Source organism: Lactuca virosa, chromosome 2 (genome assembly GCF_052849685.1).
Source record: "Lactuca virosa cultivar CGN04683 chromosome 2, Lactuca_virosa_CGN04683_v6, whole genome shotgun sequence".
Classification (NCBI taxonomy): Eukaryota; Viridiplantae; Streptophyta; class Magnoliopsida; order Asterales; family Asteraceae; genus Lactuca; species Lactuca virosa.
The window spans coordinates 87,282,281-87,309,940 of NC_136427.1; the positions used below are offsets into that span (position 1 = coordinate 87,282,281).

General features: G+C 36.0%; 2 long non-coding RNA genes across 2 annotated transcripts; both read right to left on the minus strand.

Annotated features, from left to right (window-relative positions):
* Nucleotides 1-9,346: 9,346 nt before the first annotated feature.
* Nucleotides 9,347-11,014, minus strand: LOC145157209 (uncharacterized). The gene is made up of 3 exons (XR_013737170.1): nt 10,943-11,014; nt 9,962-10,025; nt 9,347-9,395 (listed from the first exon to the last, which is right to left on the minus strand). It is a non-coding gene; the product is annotated as an uncharacterized LOC145157209 (long non-coding RNA).
* Nucleotides 11,015-16,488: 5,474 nt separating this feature from the next.
* On the minus strand, nt 16,489-18,163 carry LOC145157208 (uncharacterized). Its single transcript, XR_013737169.1, has 3 exons — nt 18,092-18,163; nt 17,111-17,174; nt 16,489-16,537 (listed from the first exon to the last, which is right to left on the minus strand). It is a non-coding gene; the product is annotated as an uncharacterized LOC145157208 (long non-coding RNA).
* Nucleotides 18,164-27,660: the final 9,497 nt, after the last annotated feature.

Sequence of the window (27,660 nt, forward strand, 5' to 3'; positions counted from 1 at the left end):
AGCTCCTGAAAGTACACATGATTTTAGTTCCTGAACAAGAATCAATCTTATAGAGCTTTCAAAGGCTCCATTCTACAATCCCTCCAAGGATCCTCAGGCTACAAACTTCAAACTCTTTTTGGAGCGGCAGGTCAAGAATAAATTTTCTGGAATGAAGACTGTTAACTCTCTGATTAGAAGAGATCCATAGGTGCTCGATCCCGCAACAAATGAGCCAATGAAGATTGTGTTGTGGCCTCCAACTAAACAATTAAAAGAAATTCCAATTCATCAGCATTTTCAAGATGGATATCTGGATCGGATGGAATTCTGGGCTTTTGATGAGGTCACAGCCACTATAGCAATCAAGTTTTCAGACAGTGACACTATCCTTCGACTAAGGTTCAGGGAGAGAGATATTCGTACTTTGGCACAGCATCAAATTATCTGTAAATCAGAGATCATGGAGGCAGCTGCTAAAGAATACACGGGGATAGTCGCAAGGATCATTGAGAACAAGGTTTGGATGGGGGATATGGAAAGAACGGATGTGAGGTTGCTGCAGAATCCATGATACAAGAAGACCAAGCTTATGCTAGCCTCCAACCAAGGGGGAGATTGATAGGTCATAGACTAGTGGTTTGGGCTAGGCAATCATCTGTATAGGTCTTGGTAGGTTCTTGATCATATTGGATGTAATAGTTGGTAGTTTGTATGTGTTTACGGCTAGATTGGTGTTCACGGCCGTGAACTAGTTTACGGTCGTAAACGTGTGTACGACCATAAACTAGTTTACGGCCAGTTGTTCCTATATATAGTATGTGTAATATGTCTGTCAGGGAGTGACGTATCCCAGTCTGTTTACGGTCAAGTGTGTGTTCATCAAGGTGTACTAGACGTTTCATCAATAGAACGTGTGCATTGCTTGATCATCTTTTTCTTCTACTCTTTCTAGCTGTTGTTTGTTTTGATCACTAGTTGATTCAAGGAATTGGGACCTTACAATGGACCAACGACTCGATGCAGCTTAGATAACGAGAAGGACAAGACCACCGACAGTTCATAAGTACTATTTTTGTACCTTCGGCATTAGGCACATTAATGACGATGAGACGAGGACCTATTCAGTTCGTCCTCATCTCCATTTGCCCACACGAACGAAGTATAAAAGAAAACCAACTCCGCCACGAATAGGTACGCTATGGAAACCATATTTCACTGGGTTAAGCATCAGGGCGTTCTCCTGGGTTAAGCGCCCGGTGAACGCCTGAAGTTATCAAATTTTCTCAGGTTCGGCAGGACTACAGACGAACGGGTGTTACCTTGCTAATCGATACCATTCCCCTGAGGATCTAGATTAATCAAGTGGCGCCATCCGCCAGACGCGAAACAAATGGTTACTACCGGCAACACTATTGATAATCTAGTCGAAGGGGCAAGTCCATTGCGAAGAATGCAAGATTTAGAAGCACAGGTGAAAACACCTCAAGTGACAATTATTGTCAAGAAACACGATATGGAAGGTACTTCAAAAGGACATGAAAATGAGGATAAGGACTTGGAAGAGTTCGAGGACTTCAAACGGTACAAGGCAATGAAAAATAGGTGTGAAGAAAAGGAGAATCAGAATAAAGAAATGAGGGACAAGGAGTGGGATCATGTTTCCATTCGTACGGATTAGTCAAGTGATTCATGCGAGCGGCGTAGTAAAAGAAATACTGGAGACAGAAGGGGAGATGGTGATCCAGGGAAGAAAGCTTTTTAGAAGCATAGATACATGGAAGAGCACCACAAAATGGTTGGAGGATGGAATTTCAGGTCGCCATTCACCGATGAAAAAAACAACACCCTGATTCTGGTGGGACTGAAATGCCCTAGTGTGAAACCTTATGATGGATCTACAGATCCAGACGACCATGTAGCAAATTTCCTGTAGCCAATCAAGATGATTCCCATAGATCCTAAGCTACAGAGCCTATATTTCGTGGGTACTCCTGATGGGTCAGCACGATATTAGTTGGCAAGTCCCCCGCCTACAAGCATTAGAAGTTCCGAGGAACTTTACATGAACTTCTGCAACAGTTTCATACAACAGCAGACCTACGCCATATTTGCTGATAGACAAAGGGAAGGGGAGTCCATTAGAGCTTATTTCAGAAGGTTTAACAAGATCAGCCGAAAAGTGCCAACTATGGACGACCCGATGATCATCACGACGTTCATATATGGATTGTTGGAAGGAGAACTGTTTAGGAAGCTAGTTGGGAGAGAGTGGGTGAATGTGGAGGAAATGATAAGGAAATTTAACAGATTCTTGATACAGAAAGACAAAAGTGTTGAAAAGTGATGTACTAAGAAGGGAGGCTCACGCCCGATCGACCGTAAGGAGAGGTACGTCCCTATCCCAATGAACCGACTTGGGAATCATAGAGGGAACAAGAGAGAAGACCGAGATCAAGGAAGGCACACGAGATATGCTCCATACAAATAGTAGACATACGACGTATCGCCTTCCAAAGATCAGAAGAGAGACACGATAGCAAGGCGTATGAAGAGGTATCCTCGGGACCCTAACCAATATTGTGATTTCCACAAGAAAAAGGGATACTCCACAACAGATTGCGAGATCTTCAAAAGAGAAAAAAAGGAAGGACAAGCCGACCTAAGGAAGAGTAGGTGGTAAATAAGGAAAATGTGGTGTACGATGCGGAAGTACTAATGATACATTTGAAAGACAGAATGGTGCCGGTGAAGAAAAGAAAGTGGGTGAACTTAGAATTCTCTCACAATAGCCAAGTTCTTGTAGGGAATGGAGGAACCGAACCGCTTATAATAAAAGTGTGGGTGGGGATGACCCTAATAAATAAGGTATATGTTGACAATGGGATCTCAGTGAACCTTATATACGAACATTGTCTAGATCAGTTTCCCCTGGAGGTGAGAGGTTTCGTGCAGCCATCCACCTCCTCAGTAGTGAGGTTCGCACGACAAGTGGTGTGGCCGGAGGGACAAATATCTCTCCCTTTTACATTGGCCCACTATGAAATTAACCTAACCAAAACCATCCTGGAACTTTTTTTCATAATAAAGGCTCCCTCCCCTTACAACATGCTTCTTGGAAGAACTGAGTTATGGAAATTACTAGAAGTGTCGTCGACAGTGCACTGCTTACTCAAGTTCCCATCAAATCATGGTGTAATCACTTTAAGAAGTGTTCCTCTTCGTCCATCAGATCAGAGTCATGCTGCAAAAAACAAAGACAGGGACAAGAGGTTCTGACAGCCGAAGGTAGTTCCTCGGCAGAGGTGGAAAGGGTATCTATAAATCCAAAGTACAAAGATCAGAAGTTGAGAATAGGTTCGGCCTTACCAGAAGACTTGAAGGAAGGGATAAAAAAAATTATGGTCGTATGCAGATGTTTTTGCTTGGAAACCGGAGGATATGAAGCGCATCCCAAGGGTGATAATAGAGCATAGATTGAATGTCAACCCCGAATTTGTCCCTACGAAGCAGAAGAAACGGTTGATGGCGCAGGAACGGAACTAGATTATCAACAAGGAAGTATCAGATTTTGTACAGGTTGGGAGGTGCGAGAAACCCAATTCCCACAATGGATTGCTAATCTGATCTTGGTAAGGAAAGGTGATGGAACAATGAGAATGTGTGTAGATTTCACCAACCTAAACAAGGCTTCTGGGGAAGATAGTTGCCCGCTACCAGAGACAGAATAGAAAGTGGAGTCACTTGGAGGGTATCAGTGGAAATCTTTCTTAGATGCCTATAAAGGATACCATCAATTTCAATTATCGAAAGAACACGAGGACAAGACAGCTTTGCATACGAAGAAGGGGACCTTTTGCTATACAAAAATGCCATTCGGTTTAAGGAACATAAGGGCAACGTATCAACGAATTGTTGATAAGGTGTTTGAAAAACCTATAGGACGAAATGTAGAAATGTATGTGGACGACATGGTCATCAAGAGAAACGGAGACTATGTATTCTTGAAGGATGTGGATGAAACGATGATCCGTCTACGAGAGACGAATATGAAACTTAAGCCGAAGAAATGTGTCCTCAGAGTGCAAAAAGGAAAATTCTTAGGTCACATTGTTTCTCCCGAAAGGATTGAGGCAAACCCTAACAAAGTAAAAGCACTCCTAGATTTGAAGACACCATGTTCGGTGAGATAGGTGCAGACTTTGAATGGGAAGTTAGTAGCATTGGCAAGATTTTAGGCGATATCGGCAGAGCAATTACTCCCGCTCTATCAAGCACTGAAGAATTATGTGGGAAAACACGGTATGGCATGGTCGAAGGAAGTAGGGGAGGCTCTCCTTAAATTGAAAGAACACTTAAGGAGGCTACCTACATTGGCAAGCTCTAGGCCGAATGTGGCTCTGGTAATCTACTTGTCCACCAATCGAGAAGCGATAAATGCAGTTCTTATAGCAGAAAGGGAGAAGAAGCAAGTACTTCTCTACTTTGTCAGTCGGGTGCTACAAGGCGTTGTTAGGTTGATTTTCATGTATTATTTTAGTATATTTTCTTTATTATTTTTATGGAATATTGTGTATATTTAGTATGCATTTCATATGTTTCATTACGTCGTTAGTTTGGGACAATTTTACTCGTTTAAGCTTAATTTGTGCAAATTTATGTAAGCGGGTCATGACATTTTTGAGCACCAATATAAGTCACATGGAAGGCCTTGCAACCGCGATCGATGTCTGGGAACAAAATCCACAATAAAGCAATAAAACGAAACGATTTAAGGATTTTTTGGAAATTTGGCAGCAATGCGCGGTCTTCGTGAAGTGATTGGATCGAGAGGTAAACGTGGTCCGATTGCGATGAAATTTTACCGGTGTCTCCCTAACCCATAGATCTTTAATCTGAACGGTGGAGATTGGATTTGGACATCATTTGATGCACCTTTGGCCCTCGTGAATAGCAGAAACATAATCTGCCTAAATTCTGTTTTGGCAGCCCATAAATGCGATTAAAATTAGTCCAAGTGCAGCCTACAACTTGAACTTCAGCAGCCACTACCCAAGTCCATTAGCATGACTTTTAATCAAAAATTCCAGCCAAGAAGTGAAGCCCGTTTTGTGATTTGTTGCATAGGCCAAAAGTGAGGACAATAATATGAGTTTTCAGGCCATTTTGACAGCCCATATGATTTAATTTATAACCCAACTCCCAATGTCAATGTCATGGTAAAAGTCCACAAGCCCACATTAAGAAAAAAAGACTCACGTGACCAACTAGATAAGGATCAATTTCTTTGGGGGATATACATTTAACAAGGCAACATTCTTTTGGAGGATTTTCTTTAGGTTTCAAGCATCAAAACAATCTTAATTTCTTGTAGTAAGTTTTATTTTTCGTTGATTAAATTGTAGTTTCCGGGGTTTAGCCGTCTTAAACGGCTAAACCACCGGGTTTGATGTTTGAATTAGTTTAATTATTTAGACTCGTTTTAGATCGTTGTGTGAGATTGTTATTCAGATTTGATACACTCCTATCCATATGATTTCTGATTTTCATTAATCTCGTTGTTACAATTTTAGTTGGGCTTGAGCAGCCTGGTTAGGGTTTTAACGATGAATTGCTCATCAATTAATTGAATCCGTAATTGTTCTTTTAATTGGTCTAAGTAGCAAATAATACACTTATGTTATGAAATCATGTTGGTACAATGCAAATTCTCCGAACTTACGTGAGGGTTCATTGTGTTTGGTGTTTCGTTTGTGTTTTAATGCGGCTCTTACCTAATTACAAATTGCTCACTTGATAATTTTGTAGTGAGTCAGTTCTAATTGAAGCACCCATTTTAGTTAGATAAGTTGGCAGCTTGGTTAAAGAGCTTGTTTTAATCGAGTATCGGACGAAACGGGTTGTCAGAGCTTGTTGACAACCGCGACCAAACTAGGAATTGTATAAAAATCATTGCACGTAACAATCCATGATCACACGTCTAAATCAGTGTTTTGGTTCTAATTCAATCATCAACTAGTTAGTACTTTTTAGTATTTATTTATCATATTTTTGTATTTATTTATCATATTTTAGTTAACGCATCCGGTTTTGTAGTTTGAACTTCCTTTTTATGTAGTTGATCATATGATTTGATGTTGAATTTGTATTCTATCTAGTGAATTTGATTTCGTTTTAATCGAATGTTTGATTTTAATTGTAATTCTGGTTGGCCATTTGAATTAGAGTTTAATCATTCAAGTTATCTATTTTGCAAAATCCATAATTGTTTGTGAAATAGAGTAAGTAACAAGCACTAAATTGAATTCTTTTGAATAAATCTAGTGTAAATCATATTCACACATTCTTACGCTCCCGAGCTTGTGAGGAGTATTGGGTGTTGTTGGGAACATTCACACAAAACTTAATGCAACATTTTGATTTCTATCTAAGAACTTGTTTAGATTAGATTAGAAGGGTTAGGTTTAATTCAAAGAGCTTGTTTTGGTTAAACAATTTGGTGAATGAGAAGTGTTAGAGCTTGTTAATGTTTCCAAGTACCAACTTAGATTAGAATTCAACTTGACATCAATCATTATTAGCTTGCATCATTAGGAAAATAGAACTCGGAACCGGATTGTTTTTATTTTTGTTTCTAGTATTTCTATTACCATATTTCAATATAGTTTTATTTGTTTTCAAAATCCTCCTCCGTATTTACTTTTTATGCAATAGGAATAAAAACATGACTATTTTGGTGTCTTTATGGATTAAAACCGAGTCCCTGAGGATCGACCCTGTTTGCCACTATTACTATTATTTTTAAATCATATAAGTGCAAATAGGATTTATTTGTTTGATGGATTCGACACCATCAAAATGGCGCCGTTGCCGGGGACTCGGTGTATTTATTCAATTTATATACATAGATTATCATGTATTTTTGATTGATTGATGCTTCTTAAGTCGTTATCACACCCACTGGAAAATGGGAGAGTTGAATGGTGTTTTCTTATGAAACTCGACCAAGCTTTGCCACCAAAGTCAGTTTTGCAGGATATTGACATACATGAAGCATTTTTATGGCTGCAAACATTGATTATGGCTGCAAACATTGATTGATGGGATTCAAGGGATTCGAAGACTACATATTCAAGTCCAAGCCAAAGCATCAATCCTCAATTCCCAGTTACGAGACCCACATGAGCACCACCTTGGATTACAACAATATTTTGAGCATCAACAATTTAAATCCAGGTGCACATCTATTTCCAATTTTTTGTTCTTGATAAAAGTCAAACTTTTAAATTTGCAAGATTTATCAAGTTGACTGTATTTTGCTTCAAATTATTGAATCTAATTTCTTTAGTGGAAATTTAGGAGCATGCATGTTGTACTGTTTTGTCATTTGTCACTAGGTTTTGCTCGGTTCGACATGAGTTGACTATGGCCGACCTTGCCAAGTTTTAATTCTTTGGACTTATATCCATGTCTATGTGTGCATTCCGCTTTTGGATTCATGTTTGATTATGTCATAAATCTGCCATCACCTTTACCGAGACATTCCTATGTCCAGTCTGTCTATGTTATGACCTGTACGAGTAGTTTCAAGTCCCGCTCCTTCTCAAGCATCGAGGACGATGCTATATCTTAAGCTTGGGGAGGGGTATGCATTGCATTTGCATTTTTTTTTAGCTTTTGCATCTTCATTTTAGGGCTTAAATTTTTTCGAAAAACCACAAAAATATTTTTCTTTTAGTCTACTTTGCATCTTGCATTAAAAAAAAACTACAAAAAGCTTTTCCATTTTTATTTCTGCTTTTGATCCAACCATTACCAAAACCTTTGAAAAACAGTCAAAATAGTAAATGAGCCACATGCCTTGAAATTAGACTTGTTCGTGCTTTTCTAAGATTCAAAAAGAAGTCTATTCCCACACATTTACATTCCTCCCGAAACTACCCATGCAAAACGAAAAATGAAAAAGTTTTCAATACTAAAGCATAATTGTTGGTATAAGTTAGCTTATGGAAACCACAACTGGTCTTACAGTTCGTAAGTGCTCAATTAGAACTAAAATCTAAATCTAAGGAAAGCATAAAAATAATAGAAAATTTCAGTGACTTGAACTTTCCAGCGCTCTAAAAAAGGTCTTTTTCTACCCATTCCCTTCTAAGTACCCTGCTTGGGGACATAAGTTTCTAACTATACCTACGGGTCCTTGCGTGTTAACATTAGTCCCCTGAAAAATGTCTTAGAAGTCTCTCACGGTAAATAGGCCGTGAGATGTCCAAGTGATATGAAAAGTCAAGGACAAAAATATAAAGAAATAAGCCTAGCAAATAAATTAAAAAGAGTATTATGTATTGTACTAGTTATTATATGTAAAAGAAAAAAAAGAGAAAAAAAATGTTATTAAGTTAATCTGTGACCTTTTGGGACTGGAATGAGTAAACTCCGAGGGATGTTCTACACCTAATTGCCTAAAGCTGAATTGTTTGGGACTGATTGGGTTGAAAGTTCGCTAAAAGAGTTCCATAGAAAGTCATGAACTTAATAATAACAAAAAAATATAGATATGTATAGGTATCTAAATAAAGCTAATCTGTGGCATTTGAGGTTCGGACAAGTAAACCAGAGGGATCTCTTTAAATCTAGAATACTAAGGTCATCTGGTCTGGATGTGTTGGTTGAAAGCCCGTTACATGGATTTCAAAGAAAGTCATGAGCTTTATTTGTAGGAAAATATAATTAGATAGTTTGTATATATTAATGTTTATAGTTTCATTAAATAATATGTTTAGGAAAAATGCTTGGCTGCCAAAAGATTCCTTTCAAAATTGGACTTGAACGTATGACATTGGGACTGACTGTTAACTACTTTGACTGGTGTAAGTGGTTTGAAATTTGTAACCAATTTGGGTAAATCCTAGGGAATCTTTAGAAAATAATTTTTAGAAAAAGATTGTTGTTGGTCAACAAAACAGCTGGATTCGGTCATTGTTACAATTTGCAAAAACAAAATTTCGTTGAGCATGTTTCTATGGCATATCTTTTACACGAAAATAAGACCGTCTCTTATTCCATTTGCTAACTCAATGTCGGTGACCTTGAAGAAGTGTTGTTAACTTTTGATTTTGTTGGGTTGTGTTAAGGAGTAATTAAGTCTTAATCTTGTAATGTTTAATTTTATGATAAGATTAAGATTGTCACACCCCGATCCTTGTCGGAATCGATCGAGGCGTGATATATTGTTCAAAGTCTCATGACAACTATGTTATAATATGATTAGATTCAATTAAGTACTAAGTATGCAAACAAGATCCACAACATACAAATACAAATCCAAATATGAACAACATTTATTACATCAAATTTAAATAGTCTTGTGGATTTCTAAGGCACAACCTATTTTTCATCAACTTCATTCTTCAAATCTGCATCATGGGTAAAAACAGGTCAACTACGAGAGTTGGTGAGTAATCTAATTTTAGTAGAGAAAATTGTGAAGTTGAAACCTTTATAATTGGAAATTTGTTTTCTTTTGAAGTCGGCAAACAATTGTATTTGAGATAACGGTTTATAAATCAAAAATTGATTAACAAATGATAACAACAACAATAAGTCCTCACCCTATATATACATATGTATATATATATAAATATATATAGGATGGAGCATCTAATCATCATACACACTCAACCACGTGCGATCAATCACCTTAGCGTCCCAAGGCGGGGTGGTCAACCCAATAGCGCTATTATTGTCCATAACGTACCTCAAGAATACGGGCATAGTCATGGAGATTAGACTAAAAATGATAATGCACTACAAGTACATGTAGCATAAACAAACAATAGTTATACAATTAATGACTCACGTATAAATGTCCCAACAATGTCTCAATTGTGATAAAACAATAAAATGAAGTTGGAATATATTAGAACCACATGATACACCCCAAAAGTATTGAAAATTATAAAATATGGGGTAGATTACTCACATTAGTCCCAAAACGAAATGCATGTGTCGTACGATAGACGGTTCGGGTCAAAATGGCGTAGAACCTAATATAATTAATAGTTTTGGTTTAGGAACTGCTAAACGAGAATGGAGTATTAATACAAATATTTAGACACATATTCTTATATTAGATGAATTAACAATAATTCATTTTGATTATAATATTAAGGTATTTATTTGTTAAATGAATTACTTACTTTGCATAATTAATTTATATTTTCAATTTAGGCCAGATTTTAATAATTTCTTATTAAAATAATAACTTGCCAAATTATAATTATTTACAGATTTTAACAATTATTTATATGAAATAATCATTAAAATGCATTTTTACATGCTTAAATACTTAGGAAAATAGTTTTAAATAGTAAACAGTATTGAAAAATTATGAAATTATTAGGAAATCATTATTTCATACAATATGAATTACTGTAAAATTTGTATATTTTTCTGAACTGTTTTAGTATTTATTTAATATTTTAATGATTAAACAACACAAAATTCGGGAAAAATAGTAAATGATTCTCAAAAACTCTGTAAAATTAACCATAGTTTTATAACATGATGTAGAGCTCAGTGTATAAGTTTCAGATATTTGTGACTATGGGAAGTATTTTTTATATATTTCATTATTAATTAATCAATAAAATCACAAATAATAGTAAAAAGTAATATAAATGCATGAAACTTCATATATCATGTTTAATCAGTATACAGATCATCCCAAAATTTTCTCAGAATTTATTGAATGCAAAAAGTATTTTATGTGAATTATTGCCCTACTTTATTGCAATAATTATAGTAATTCAATAAAAATAAATTATTTTCTGAAAATTTCCAGAACTTCTTATTTTATTGATGGGATTCTGAGAAAAATCAGGTTTATGCATAAAATGAGTTTTAGATATTTTGGTGGATTTAATTTGTTTCTTGTATGAATATGAAACTTTTAACAACATACCTTGATGAATGCTTCAAGAGGGATGAAGATTTGAGTATAATAGATTGTTCTTGGATGGAATATGAGTATTCTTGGAGGAAATTTCGAGATTGAGAGTGAGAGAAAGAATAGAGAAGGTTTAAGTGGTGAAGAGAATAATGTGTTGGGAGAAAAAGGAAAGGAAAGTGGATGGGAGGTGTGAGTGGGAGACCATGGGAATAATCTTTTTTGCTTTTGGTGGTCTTCATAATTTCCCACTAACACAAGCATCTTTTACATAATTAATATAAGAGTTTTATAAAATTTAATGTAAAGTTTATAAAAATAGAGTTTTATAAAATTTAATGTAAAGTTTATAAAAATGGAGTTTTATAAAAGATGAGTTATTATTTGATTATAACAATCTACTTTGATTTGAAGTTTAATTATAGCATTCAAGTTTGATTCTTTTAAATTTAATTAGAGCATTATACTTTGATTTGATTTTAATATGGTATCATAATTTAATTTGATTATAGTTATAACGTTGTACTATACTATGTTGCTATTAACGTCAATTTATATCGTAGTGTATGAGTTTCGATCCTATTAGCGTCAAGTAATCTTGAGTAGGGTTTGAATGAGATTGCGAGAGGTTTCGTTTGTGATCTTTTTGAGTGTCCGGCTTCGCAATGCAAGGTCCATAGACCCCGTTAAGCCATGATTTAGTGTCCTACACAATCCCGATGTTTGTGCAATAGTGTTTTATCGCTTTGGTTCATTGTTTAGCACTGTTAAGGCTAAGGAAAATCAAACACATGAACTTTCCAAATGATGTTTTCTCATTAAAATAGCGAATTGTACAGTGATTACATAACGTAAACCCTATCATACAAGGGTTAATGGAGTTGACCGGTTTGACTAGTTGACTTTGTTTGACTTTGACTTGACCGAAATTTGATGGTTGTCACATCATCCCCCCGTTAGAGGGAATTTCGTCCCGAAATTTGCATTTTGATTGGGACTTCAAGAGTTTGGAAAAAGATGTGGAAAACTTTTCGTAGTACAAGAAATTGATTATGGTGAGGAACAACCCTCCTGATGTCACATGATGACCTTGGAAATTTCTTATTGTAACTTGAACTGAGTCAATTTAAAAGGAGTTTATTGTTTTGGGATGATAGAGTATTCTATGTGTGCTTTTATACTCCCTGTTTTATCCTTGGTATTACCACTATGAATATTTTATAACGTAGTTAGCGAGTTCCATCATTACGAATGTTTCAACAAATTTTGACGAAATTTGCATTATAAGTCCTACAAGTTCTTTTATAGTCGATTGACGTAAACTAGTCGTATATCATTAAGATTGCAAGGGCATTTTGGATGGGTGACCCCGCCTTAAGCCCACAACCAAACAAGGAACATGGAATGAGGCGGAATCACACATTCTAAGTCCATAGAATCTTAATGATATATGACCATAATGTTTACACTAGCCCTCATAGATTCCAGGGGCGTAGTATTATTGGGCTAGAAGTAGGAATTGTAGTTCAAAATAAAATAGTTATAAGCCTGCTATCTTCAAACTTGGGCTTTGGCCCCTCCCGATTCCTAATCAGAATGGTCCAATACTCCCAATTCTCCAAGCGACCAAGCGGTATCAAGAAATCAAAATCGATTCATCCCCATTTTCCCAATTCGCTGCCTATCTCGCCTGCTGTTCGTTTGTCGCTGTCTCGCCAAGTCAGTCGCTTGGTCTCACTCTCGCCAATCGCCATCGCCAAGTGCCCAAGTCCCCATTCTCACTTCACAGAAATCAGGTATGTAATCCCGAGACCCAAATCCTGTTCAGATGTTCTTTCTTTTCTGATTGTAAGATTGTTGATTGTTGGTGTTGGCGTATTGCACTGCTGCTGCTGTTTTCTGTCAATTTGTTGCCTATTTATGCGTTACTACTGTCTTACTGAGTTTCCTTTTAATTTGGCTATCATTTGCGATTTGGCGATTTGCCAATTTGATTTATAAGTTATGAACTTATATATTTGGTTATTGATTTGGTTATGCTTAACAGTTTGTCAGCTTCAAACAAAACTGAAAAGTGACAACAAAGATTGATTTGGTTATTGTTAAATGAGTTATTGGTTATTGTTCTAATTTTGAATTTGATTTTGTTTTGATTGGATCAATTGTTCATTCATTTTGATTTTTCTAGATATAATCATGGGAAAGATGAAAACATTGAAAGAGAAATTGTTGTCTGCTTACTAATATATCATTCATAATCTGTTTTTAAAGACATTAAAGGCTGTCGGGCTGAGTTGTAATTCTTTTTCTAGGTGTTTTTGGTGTTTATTTGTAGAAAACAATCTGTTTTTTTTTTTTAATTTTAATTTCAGTTTATAATATTTTCGCCCCCCCCCCCCCCAAGTTAATTGTTCAAGCTCCGCCACTGATAGATTTACTAGTAAAAACCCTGAGTTTTTTTTACATAGATGATAAGACTTATTTGGGTTTTGCCGTGTTCTCAAGATTCATGGTTTATATACTTGAATCGATGCTAGTTTTAGTAATAAAAAGAAATTTTGAATTTAAACGTCGAGGTTAGAAGCTTGTACTGATATTTAAGGGGTTAAAAAATAAAATTTTATTAGTTACCTATAGCGACACACAAGTCATAATTTGCATGTGTGAAGACTTGGAGTACTTTCTAATTGGTTCGTGTGTGAAGACTTGGAGTACTTTCTAACTGGTTCATGTGTGAAGACTTGGAGTACTTTCTAATGAAAAGTGTGCTACTGGGGAAATTTGAAACTGGTATGTAGCTTCAAAGTCAAGAATATGCGGTAGGCATGTGATGTATTAAATGCATGAGGCACATAAGTCATAATTTGCGGCAACATATACGTATATGTGTGTGAAATGAAGAAGAAGGTTACAGTTCAAAGACCATATATATTCATTTCCTCTTTATTTGTTATTAATTACTTCTCCCACTTCACTTATATAAATCATCACATTCTTACCGCAACTTTTAACTTCTCCATCACAAATGGATCCACCTGCAGATCATCAAAACCCCATAGATGACCTCGATTGGTTTCAGTACTTTGATCATCAAGATCTTTTCAGGTATATATAAACGTCACTCATTACCCCATCTTTCGCACAGAAAAGTGATTTTGTCTATATTGATCAAAACATGGTTTGGATTTGTAGTGATCAAAAAGAGTCTTTCATCGTGTTGGATTTGATTATCTTGAGTTTTTTTTTTTTTTTTTTTTTTTTTTTTTTTTGGATTTTTGCAGTGGTGACATGCTCGACCATCATGATTATGAGTTGTCGGAAAAATCGCATGAAGTGCTCGATCAGAACGTTTCCACAGTACTTAACAAAGATCAAAACATCATTTCTAGAAATGAGTTTCACGATTTGGATCCCCTTAAAGACATAAGCTTATGGGATTGTTGGGAGGATGGTAATTTACCATTGGTTAGTTTCAGTGAAGACTGTAAATCCGGTGGTGAGGCTACAGGTAGTTCTAGTGCTGCCACCACTGATCACGGTGGCCGGAAGGTGGCAAATAGATTGAGACCATTAGAGTTTGAAGAGATAGCGAAGTACTTTGAGATGCCGATAATCATGGCAGCAAAGGAACTAGGGATAAGGTTAACATTGTTGAAGAAAAGATGCAGAGAGCTAAACATAAACAGATGGCCTCATAGAAAACTTAAGAGCCTTCAATCCCTCATTCAAAATGCCAAGGTAAACTATGATAATAACCTTCTATACATTACTCATGCATGTATGCATGCACTTGGTAACCAAAGTAGTTTTGGTATTTTCTAAAATTTTAATTATTAATTTCTTTATAACATAAACATAGGCCCTAGGCATATGCCACATCGAATCAATTGTTTTACTACGATTTCTGATTTATATTTACATAAACTTAACTCATTGTAAATTTTATGAACTCACATGAAAAATATATTGCATCTACCTAAAAAAACTAGGAGTTGGGATTAAAGGAGGAGGTAGAGACGTTAGCAGGGCACAAGAAGATGATGGAGAAATTGCCAGGTATGGAATTGACAGAAAGAACAAAGAAGCTTAGGCAAGCTTGCTTTAAAGCTATTTATAAGAAGAGAGGACTTAACAATCCTTAGTCCTTACCTTTTCTTTTAGCCATTTTGTTATAATTAGTGGATTTTAATCTACATTGTATGTGTTTTTCTCTTGATAGATTGATACCCTTTTTAGTTTCATTGTGTTTGTCTATTGATTTTTTATGCAGAAAATTTTGTATAATTTGGGTATTATAATTTGTATTATGTATTTAGCTATATTCTAGATTGCCGACACGACTACGCTGACGACTCTATACCAGAGGTCTATATAAATAGACTTATGAATTTAGTAGGAATAACTTGATTATAATCTTGTGATTTGTTCCATGTCTGATCCACTCCTAAGATTCACTCGACATGCCCCCAGTTATGTGTAATTAAAATTTTATTAGATTGTTGATCCTAATGAGTCTACCCTAAGTCCACAACCAAACAAGGAACATGTCAACTATGAGAAACACACATATGGACTTGTGAGTTATTTGTAAATTGATTAGGGAAATAAAGTTTTTTTTAGACATTGTTGGGTAAAATAATTGTAAAACACTTGTTGGGCCATGGTTAGGAGTGTTGGGCACCTTTTGGGCTTTCCATGGTTACTAAATGTGAAACATGTAGCACTTGCGTGGGCCCCCACAAAACTAAGTTTGCACATTTCTTTCCCACTTCTAGGCCCATTAGGGAACTTAATAGTCCAATGAGTTGGCCATTTTGGAGTGTATCCTTTCGGATACGTTTGATAAGGTCGGGTATTTTGATGGCTCAAAAGTAATGTGAATGACGCGCTTTGGCCTATAGGTTTGGGAACTCTCGCCTTTGGTCCCCAGATAAGCAAACTGGTCCCTCGGTTGATTGGGATGTATACGAATGCTTACCTAGTCAGGACTTTCGGGCTACCGGCACCTCCCCCTTCCAGTTACTACGCGTCCATTACTATGATCCTACCCAACTAGACTGGATGACTTTGAATTTCCTATGAGCTCTAAGGAATACATATATGTATATACATTTTGTTAAACAACTTGAGTATGTGTGTGATTTTCAGAGAAAGTGGAGAATATTCACAAGTGTATGCACACATATAAGTGTCAGGAGTAATACATATACACATAAGGGAGCAATTAACACACAAATGTATTCCTAGGATTTTCTAAGTGTGAATCGCATGCAGTTGTGTGTGCATTTTATAAACTAGCATACGAGAGGACCCTAGAGGCTATAGACTAGGTCAAGGCAATTAACCTAATTCCCTATAGTCAAGGGCTCTGATACCAATCTGTCACACCCCGATCCTTGTCGGAATCGATCGAGGCGTGATATATTGTTCAAAGTCTCATGACAACTATGTTATAATATGATTAGATTCAATTAAGTACTAAGTATGCAAACAAGATCCACAACATACAAATACAAATCCAAATATGAACAACATTTATTACATCAAATTTAAATAGTCTTGTGGATTTCTAAGGCACAACCTATTTTTCATCAACTTCATTCTTCAAATCTGCATCATGGGTAAAAACAGGTCAACTACGAGAGTTGGTGAGTAATCTAATTTTAGTAGAGAAATTGTGAAGTTGAAACCTTTATAATTGGAAATTTGTTTTCTTTTGAAGTCGGCAAACAATTGTATTTGAGATAACGGTTTATAAATCAAAAATTGATTAACAAATGATAACAACAACAATAAGTCCTCACCCTATATATACATATGTATATATATATATATATATAAATATATATAGGATGGAGCATCTAATCATCATACACACTCAACCACGTGCGATCAATCACCTTAGCGTCCCAAGGCGGGGTGGTCAACCCAATAGCGCTATTATTGTCCATAACGTACCTCAAGAATACGGGCATAGTCATGGAGATTAGACTAAAAATGATAATGCACTACAAGTACATGTAGCATAAACAAACAATAGTTATACAATTAATGACTCACGTATAAATGTCCCAACAATGTCTCAATTGTGATAAAACAATAAAATGAAGTTGGAACATATTAGAACCACATGATACACCCCAAAAGTATTGAAAATTATAAAATATGGGGTAGATTACTCACATTAGTCCCAAAACGAAATGCATGTGTCGTACGATAGACGGTTCGGGTCAAAATGGCGTAGAACCTAATATAATTAATAGTTTTGGTTTAGGAACTGCTAAACGAGAATGGAGTATTAATACAAATATTTAGACACATATTCTTATATTAGATGAATTAACAATAATTCATTTTGATTATAATATTAAGGTATTTATTTGTTAAATGAATTACTTACTTTGCATAATTAATTTATATTTTCAATTTAGGCCAGATTTTAATAATTTCTTATTAAAATAATAAGTTGCCCAATTATAATTATTTACAGATTTTAACAATTATTTATATGAAATAATCATTAAAATGCATTTTTACATGCTTAAATACTTAGGAAAATAGTTTTAAATAGTAAACAGTATTGAAAAATTATGAAATTATTAGGAAATCATTATTTCATACAATATGAATTACTGTAAAATTTGTATATTTTTCTGAACTGTTTTAGTATTTATTTAATATTTTAATGATTAAACAACACAAAATTCGGGAAAAATAGTAAATGATTCTCAAAAACTCTGTAAAATTAACCATAGTTTTATAACATGATGTAGAGCTCAGTGTATAAGTTTCAGATATTTGTGACTATGGGAAGTATTTTTTATATATTTCATTATTAATTAATCAATAAAATCATAAATAATAGTAAAAAGTAATATAAATGCATGAAACTTCATATATCATGTTTAATCAGTATACAGATCATCCCAGAATTTTCTCAGAATTTATTGAATGCAAAAAGTATTTTATGTGAATTATTGCCCTACTTTATTGCAATAATTATAGTAATTCAATAAAAATAAATTATTTTCTGAAAATTTCCAGAACTTCTTATTTTATTGATGGGATTCTGAGAAAAATCAGGTTTATGCATAAAATGAGTTTTATATATTTTGGTGGATTTAATTTGTTTCTTGTATGAATATGAAACTTTTAACAACATACCTTGATGAATGCTTCAAGAGGGATGAAGATTTGAGTATAATAGATTGTTCTTGGATGGAATATGAGTATTCTTGGAGGAAATTTCGAGATTGAGAGTGAGAGAAAGAATAGAGAAGGTTTAAGTGGTGAAGAGAATAATGTGTTGGGAGAAAAAGGAAAGGAAAGTGGATGGGAGGTGTGAGTGGGAGACCATGGGAATAATCTTTTTTGCTTTTGGTGGTCTTCATAATTTCCCACTAACACAAGCATCTTTTACATAATTAATATAAGAGTTTTATAAAATTTAATGTAAAGTTTATAAAAATAGAGTTTTATAAAATTTAATGTAAAGTTTATAAAAATGGAGTTTTATAAAAGATGAGTTATTATTTGATTATAACAATCTACTTTGATTTGAAGTTTAATTATAGCATTCAAGTTTGATTCTTTTAAATTTAATTAGAGCATTATACTTTGATTTGATTTTAATATGGTATCATAATTTAATTTGATTATAGTTATAACGTTGTACTATACTATGTTGCTATTAACGTCAATTTATATCGTAGTGTATGAGTTTCGATCCTATTAGCGTCAAGTAATCTTGAGTAGGGTTTGAATGAGATTGCGAGAGGTTTCGTTTGTGATCTTTTTGAGTGTCCGGCTTCGCAATGCAAGGTCCATAGACCCCGTTAAGCCATGATTTAGTGTCCTACACAATCCCGATGTTTGTGCAATAGTGTTTTATCGCTTTGGTTCATTGTTTAGCACTGTTAAGGCTAAGGAAAATCAAACACATGAACTTTCCAAATGATGTTTTCTCATTAAAATAGCGAATTGTACAGTGATTACATAACGTAAATCCTATCATACAAGGGTTAATGGAGTTGACCGGTTTGACTAGTTGACTTTGTTTGACTTTGACTTGACCGAAATTTGATGGTTGTCACAAAGATGGTTTAAGGCATGTGGTATTTTCACATATTCCTAACTGTTTGATATGGATGAGGTTGTGGATTTGGATCATGTTTTGTTTTCCATGCATAGTTTTGAAAAGTTTAATTATTAGTTTTATTTATTTCATTTCTTATTTCCGCTACATTCCCGACTTGTTATTTCTTGAGGACAAGAAATGTTTAAGCTTGGGGAGATTTGTTAGGTTGATTTTCATGTATTATTTTAGTATATTTTCTTTATTATTTTTATGAAATATTGTGTATATTTAGTATGCATTTCATATGTTTCATTACGTCGTTAGTTTGGGACAATTTTACTCGTTTAAGCTTAATTTGTGCAGATTTATGTAAGCGGGTCATGACATTTTTGAGCACCAATATAAGTCACATGGAAGGTCTTGCAACCGCGATCGATGTCTGAGAACAAAATCCACAATAAAGCAATAAAACGAAACGATTTAAGGATTTTTTTGGAAATTTGGCAGCAATGCGCGGTCTTCGTGAAGTGATTGGATCGAGAGGTAAACGTGGTCCGATTGAGATGAAATTTTACCGGTGTCTCCCTAACCCATAGATCTTTAATCTGAACTGTGGAGATTGGATTTGGACATCATTTGATGCACCTTTGGCCCTCGTGAATTGCAGCAACATAATCTGCCCAAATTCTGTTTTGGCAGCCCATAAATGCGATTAAAATTAGTCCATCTGCAGCCTACAACTTGAACTTCAGCAGCCACTACCCAAGTCCATTAGCATGATTTTTAATCTAAAATTCCAGCCAAGAAATGAAGCCCGTTTTGTGATTTGTTGCATAGGCCAAAAGTGAGGACAATAATATGAGTTTTCAGGCCATTTTGACAGCCCATATGATTTAATTTATAACCCAACTCCCAATGTCAATGTCATGGTAAAAGTCCACAAGCCCACATGAAGAAAAAAAAGACTCACGTGACCAACTAGATTGGGATCAATTTCTTTGGGGATATACATTTAACAAGGCAACATTCTTTTGGGGGGGATATCTCACGCAAAACAGAAGAGAACGAGAAAGCGACTGGAGGATTTTCTTTAGGTTTCAAGCATCAAAACAATCTTAATTTCTTGTAGTAAGTTTTATTTTTCGTTGATTAAATTGTAGTTTCCGGGGTTTAGCCGTCTTAAACGGCTAAACCACCGGGTTTGATGTTTGAATTAGTTTAATTATTTAGACTCGTTTTAGATCGTTGTGTGAGATTGTTATTCAGATTTGATACACTCCTATCCATATGATTTCTGATTTTCATTAATCTCGTAGTTACAATTTTAGTTGGGCTTGAGCAGCCTGGTTAGGGTTTTAACGATGAATTGCTAATCAATTAATTGAATCCGTAATTGTTCTTTTAATTGGTCTAAGTAGCAAATAATACACTTATGTTATGAAATCATGTTGGTACAATGTAAATTCTCCGAACTTACGTGAGGGTTCATTGTGTTTGGTGTTTCGTTTGTGTTTTAATGCGGCTCTCACCTAATTACAAATTGCTCGCTTGATAATTTTGTAGTGAGTCAGTTCTAATTGAAGCACCCATTTTAGTTAGATAAGTTGGCAGCTTGGTTAAAGAGCTTGTTTTAATCGAGTATCTGACGAAACGGGTTGTCAGAGCTTGTTGACAACCGCGACCAAACTAGGAATTGTATAAAAATCATTGCACGTAACAATCCATGATCACACGTCTAAATCAGTGTTTTGGTTCTAATTCAATCATCAACTAGTTAGTACTTTTTAGTATTTATTTATCATATTTTTGTATTTATTTATCATATTTTAGTTAACGCATCCGGTTTTGTAGTTTGAACTTCCTTTTTATGTAGTTGATCATATGATTTGATGTTGAATTTGTATTCTATCTAGTGAATTTGATTTCGTTTTAATCGAATGTTTGATTTTAATTGTAATTCTGGTTGGCCATTTGAATTAGAGTTTAATCATTCAAGTTATCTATTTTGCAAAATCCATAACTGTTTGTGAAATAGAGTAAGTAACAAGCACTAAATTGAATTCTTTTGAATAAATCTAGTGTAAATCATATTCACACATTCTTACGCTCCCGAGCTTGTGAGGAGTATTGGGTGTTGTTGGGAACATTCACACAAAACTTAATGCAACATTTTGATTTCTATCTAAGAACTTGTTTAGATTAGATTAGAAGGGTTAGGTTTAATTCAAAGAGCTTGTTTTGGTTAAACAATTTGGTGAATGAGAAGTGTTAGAGCTTGTTAATGTTTCCAAGTACTAACTTAGATTAGAATTCAACTTGACATCAATCATTATTAGCTTGCATCATTAGGAAAATAGAACTCGGAACCGGATCGTTTTTATTTTTGTTTCTAGTATTTCTATTACCATATTTCAATATAGTTTTATTTGTTTTCAAAATCCTCCTCCGTATTTACTTTTTATGCAATAGGAATAAAAACATGACTATTTTGGTGTGTTTATGGATTAAAACCGAGTCCCTGAGGATCGACCCTGTTTGCCACTATTACTATTATTTTTAAATCATATAAGTGCAAATAAGATTTATTTGTTTGATGGATTCGACACCATCAGGCGCTGAACTCAATTACTCGTTGATCGAGAAATTGATTATTTCCTTGGTATATGTAGCTAGGATATTGTGAAGATATTTTCAGGGTCATCCGATAGCGGTACTGACTGATCAATCTATACGGTAAATTTTAACACAACCCGAGAGGTCCGGATGAATAACAAAATGGGCCATAGAGTTAGGAGAGTATGATATCGTCTAAAAACTGAGGGTGAGTATCAAAGCCCACACATTGGCAGATTTCCTAATAGAAATACCAGAGGAGAAGGAGAAGACAGATGGCTATGTCATTAAGGTGCACAGTACAGAGACGGAAACTGAAACAGGAGCTGTAAACGATGCACATTGAATAATACACATTGACGGTGCTTCCAATCATGATGGGTCGGGTGCAGGAATTGTATTGGTAAGCCTGTAACACCAGTCAGAATTAGGTCAAAGATAATTCCCATAAATATAACAAACACATATTATAATCAATTTACTTTAATCTTTAATGAAAATTTCATTCAACACTACAAGTCTATACGAATCCAAAAGTAAATAGTACATCTAAATCTGACTACGCATGAAGAAGTTATGATAAACTCTAACACTATATATTTCTATAACAAGAGGAATTTAAAATGGACTCAGGATTAGATATTGGAGCCTGAAGAAAAGTTGTAGTACTCAGAAATACCTACACGTGGATATAAAGAACGTCAAAAACGGAGCTCGTATGCAAAAGTTATGATCTTTCAAAGATGTAGCTGCCTGAGGACATGACATGTGGCAGAAAACCTAGCCGCCTTGACTCACAACGTGAACATTTAGTCAACAACGTGAAAGTAGTCCACGACACTAATCAAGGCTAGAAAACACGTGCTAAGGCTACGGTATGACTCATGGAAGTTCACGACGTGAACATAGATATTTCACGACGTGAATGGGCCCAAAACAGTATATAAATAGCAAGTGTGACCCTTTCTCTCCTTACACCTTCTACTTTTCTCTCTCTCATTTTCCGAAGGCCGTTTCGATTCCCGAGCTTCACAACGTTGAGCCTCTGACCGTTTTTCAGTTAGATTCTATAAATCATGCCAATAGCATGAGTTTCACGGCACCACTTTTTAATGTTTTCGGGGGAAAATGCATCCTAAAATATTATATAAAAGCTAATATTATGTTTATACGATAGTATGTTTGTATCAACATAGATAGTTATATTAACCGGGATATAGTTTTTTTGTATCATATATACCTAGAATATATATGATATGTTGAAAACATACAACTATCGTAAACTTATTAGCAGGTTATTATACTAATGTAGACCCTGAGTTCTACTCGGGAGTTCTATATATATTATGTGTGATATAGCCCCGGAGTTATACTCGGGAGTTATATATACTAATTGTTAAGTATGTTGTTATTATTGGTTTTATGTTAGATAAAACCTGGTATGTTACTAATATAGCCCTGAAGTTATATTCCGGAGTTCTATATATACTTGTTAAGTATGTTGCCATTATTGGTTTTATGTTAGATAAAACCTGGTTTTACTTCAAGTTATAGCTGTTGTACGGCCTAAGTATTATGAAATTAGGAGTAATGTTTAAAAGCATAGTCTAGTAACTTAGGGTTTTAGGCACGAATATGCTTTCACTATTAGAACTATAGGATGTCGATAAAGTCTACATGAGCTATTTTATTCATCAACTAAGATTGGAAATCTTAGTTGAAATCCTATGACCTGTAGCCGCTAATCCCGTGTGAGAAGGGAAGTTGTGTATAGATCTATGTGGGTTAACGCCCCATCCGTGGTTGCTAGCTACAATGTAAACGGTTTTACGATGGACTATAGATCTATACGGGTTGACACCCCACCCGTGGTTGCTAGCTATAACCCAACGGTTTGCGGGTGGCGAACTATCCTAATGATTGTTTTGTTTTGGACTCAGTGTCGATGAAGCACGCGGGGGAAGTATTTAGCTTGGTGGAATCCTTCGTGGCACCAATGGCGGTTTTATTATGGTACCAATCGTGGAACCATTGGTGGGATCTTTTAATCAAAGGTCTTTATGTCATAGCAGCGGTTACGGACTCATGGTAGCACAATTTTAGAAGCATTATACTTTGTCGATATACAAGTATGAATGTTAAGTATAAGTTTCCCAAACACTTATACTCTAGGTACAAGGAACTTGTAGGTATACTACTTGCTCATTAAGTAGACAATTATACCTAGCAGACATACTCGTATAGAATTGAAATAAGATCTATACATAGTAACCTTCCTTGTTTTAGGATTCCTCATAGTATATGGAAATTGTAGGTATCACATATTTGGTAAGTAAACCAGTATACCTAGGATATATACAATTTGTTAGACATAAGTATGAGTTTGAAAGAAATTTTAAAACTAAGTTTTATACTTTTCGAACTTGGAAAAATACTATTTTCTCATAGTCAAAACCTGTGGACTCACCGAATTTATGTTGACGTATTTTCAAAACGCATGTGTTTTCAAGAATTTGATAAGCTGGATTGTTACTCGAACAAGAGAAGTTTTACTATTATCATTTTTGTTCGTATGGAACATATATCTGTTAAGATGTGTGCCATATGTAACACCCCATTTATTAAATAAATTAATTAATTAATTAACGAATGTATATTAACCCTGAAATCAATAATCATATAGCAAGGTGTTGATTTTGGGAAGCCAATTGTCATAATTTTAGAAGTCGGGGTTAAAATGGTAAATTCTGGATTAGTTTTGCAAAATATTCTCAAAGTTGAGGGTTGTTTCGTAAGTTTTGGACCTGAATTGGGATGGAATTTATTGCTGAGGGCTAAAAGGGTAAATTATGGTCTCATATTGGAAGAAATTGATAGGAGGGGGGCTGGAAACGTAAATATGGGGGAAATGTATGTGACCGGGTATATAACCCGTCACCATGCTCTTAACCCTAACCCTAGGTGAAGGCAACAACCGCCAACCCCTAAGTACCGACCGTCACTCCTTCTTCTTCGACTTCCGGCGCGGAAGCCACCACCGCGAGACTGCCGCCACCGCTATCTCCGGCCCCATGCCGCCATGAGTTGCCGCCGCTGCCCGTTTCCATTTGAAGATAGGATGTCGCCGGCGAGGTTCGCAAATAACGTCTCCCCGTTGTTGTTGTTTCAGATGGCGGATAACCGCCACCTCCCTGTCGTAGTGCTCTTCTTCTCCTCTTCGTTTCTGTTTGGTGCCGCGACGCTGCTGTTGCTTGTTGTTCTGCCGTTCTCCGATCGCTGCGTACCACCAGGTGGGTGGTGGCGTCCGTTCCTATCATAAGAAGTCGAGCCGCCGCCGCTTGTGAAATCCTTTTATTGCTCCGACCACTGTCTACCACCCCGAAAGGCCACCGTGTTCGTGTTTACGAAGTGGGTGTAGGTGTTTGCTTCGTTGGGAATCAAAAGAACCGCCGCCACCACCGTGAGGTGGTGGCTGTCATCGCAATTTGTTGCTGTCGCCATCGTGAGCCACCAGGTGGGTGGCTGGGGTGCATCTCGCAACTCAGTAGCTTGTATGGGTGTTGTACATGGTTTTGTTTGGACGAAATTCTTGAGAACAGCCACCACCACCACCGTGAGGTGGTGGCTGCCGCCATAAGCCACCATTGTGTGTGTTTATGTAGTTAGTGTGTGTTTATTCTTGGTTAAGGCATTGTAAATTGTAATTAGCTAAGGTATAATAAAAGAAATTGAAAACCACCACCTTAGGGTGGTGGCTGCTGCCTCCTGCCGCCACCGGCCGGCGTGTCGGGTGGCGGTGTGCTTACCTCGTTGAGTTTGATTTGTTTGGGGTGCTTGAAACCCTAATGGGCCTTGTAAGCCCTAATGGCCCCAATGAAGCTTAATGCGCTTAGTGAAGACCATAATGGGTCTAATGGACCCTAATTGACCCAATAAAACCCTAATGGGCTTAATGATATTCTAGTGGGTCTAATAGGCCCAATAAAGCCCTAATTAACCTAAAAGCCCAACAAATTGATAAATGGGCTAGTATTGGGTTGGAAACCCTAATTAGGGTTTGGAAAACCCTAATGCCAATAAAACCCTAATTTTGAGAATTAATCGGGACACACACACGGGAATTATTTAATAGTTTGAAATATTAAATAATAATCATTGGCAAAGATTAATCTAAGCAATATTGGACTTAATGGATTAAGTCCTTAGTGGATTAAGTCCTTAATAGGTTAAGTTAGAAACTTAACCCTAATCATCATTTTATGTGAAACCCTATTTTCATATGGGCCTTAAGTGGGGCCTTTCTTTTGGGCCTTGATGATTGGGTTATTAAAGGGCCATCCAAGATTAAGCAAATGGACTAGAATAATTAATGGGCTTTGAGGTAAGGCCCGTATGAGAGTTAGACCCTATTTAGAAAATTGGGCCATAGATGGGCCGTAGTTTGGGCCTTAATGGTTATATGATTTTGGGCCTTAGAATAAGATCATGTATAGGCTTGGGCCCAATTTGGAAAATTGGGCCATGTGTCCGGCTTTGATTCCCAGTTGACTTTGGCCCTATGGATTGGGCCTTGGGCTTGAATAAGCCGAGCTTGGGGGTAATGTAGTAATTATCCAAAGTAGGTACTTATGGTCATGTAGTGGATCGCAATTATTAATTGGGTATTGTTTGATGTTGACAGTTCGGAAATCTGTCATCCAACAACTGGGGTTGAGTCTGCGGGACTTTAGCAGTGCCAGGTGAGTCTCCTCACCATACCAATGGGTCTAAGGCACCAAGGCCGACCCATTTTATGATATGTGGTACACTAGTTGTAGTGATATGTGGTATGCTAGTTGGTTATATGCTATGTGCTATGTTATTTGTTTATGTGATATTTGCATGAAAGACCATGGGGGGAGCCCATGGCACTTGGATGTAAGACCATGTGGGGGAGCCCATGGCTTTTCAGGTAAAGACCATGGGGGGAGCCCATGGTCACCGGATGTAAGACCATGTGGAGAGCCAATGGCTTTCCTATTAAAGACCATGGGGGGAGCCCATGGCACTTAGGTGTAAGACCATGGGGGGAGCCCATGGCATCCTGGAGTAAGACCTTGGGGAGAGCCGACGACATCCGTATATGTTTATATGCATGACTATGTGATTGATATGGTTATCTGATTGATATGGTTATCTGATTGATATGATTATCTTATTGATATGGTTTATGTAGCTGTTATAGCTAATGTGGATTATGTGGTTATGAGGATTGTGTGGGGTATGCTCTGGGGAACTCACTAAGCTTCATGCTTATGGTTTTCAGTTTTGGTTTCAAGTACTTCATTTTCAAAGGAAAGGAGCCGGCTCGATCGCAACGCATCACACTACGTTTTCCGCACAGGAGATCTTTGGGATTACACTATGATATTATTTTATGATGACATGCTTGATTATCGACACACTGGTTTTGACATGAGATATTATTATGACTGTTTTATACTGATGGTTTTATGTAATAACATAATTAAAACAAAATTTTTACCCCTGATTTTTGGGTCGTTACAAGTAGGTATTAGAGCCTTGGTTTGAGCGATTCGGGCACACTCTCGGGTGTGTCTGGACTCAGACTGAGGACTTGGTATGAAATTTTCCAAAAGAAAATCATTTTTACAAAAAAATGAATTTGACAAAGAAGCTAAAAAGGGAAAAGAACTTTGAAAAGAACAATGTGTGTGATGCGTGCAATCTGCCGAGCTCAAGTAAGTTTCACCAGAATACCCATACATGTTATTTGTTTTGAATTGATTTATGAATCTGAGGATCGCATGCTAGTTAGGGATATGGGAGATGCCTTTATATGCTGTATGAGCTGTTTGACTTGCATGCTAGTGCTGAGTAGTCAACAATAGATTGGCCTGATATGTGATGCTTGTAGCCTTGGGAATATTTGATGTCATGCTAGAATGAGAATGATTATTGATATTAGTAATTGCTACGTGTATGCTTTTAAAATTGTACACGGTTAGGATCTTATAGCCTTAGAATAATAGATTTAGCCTTA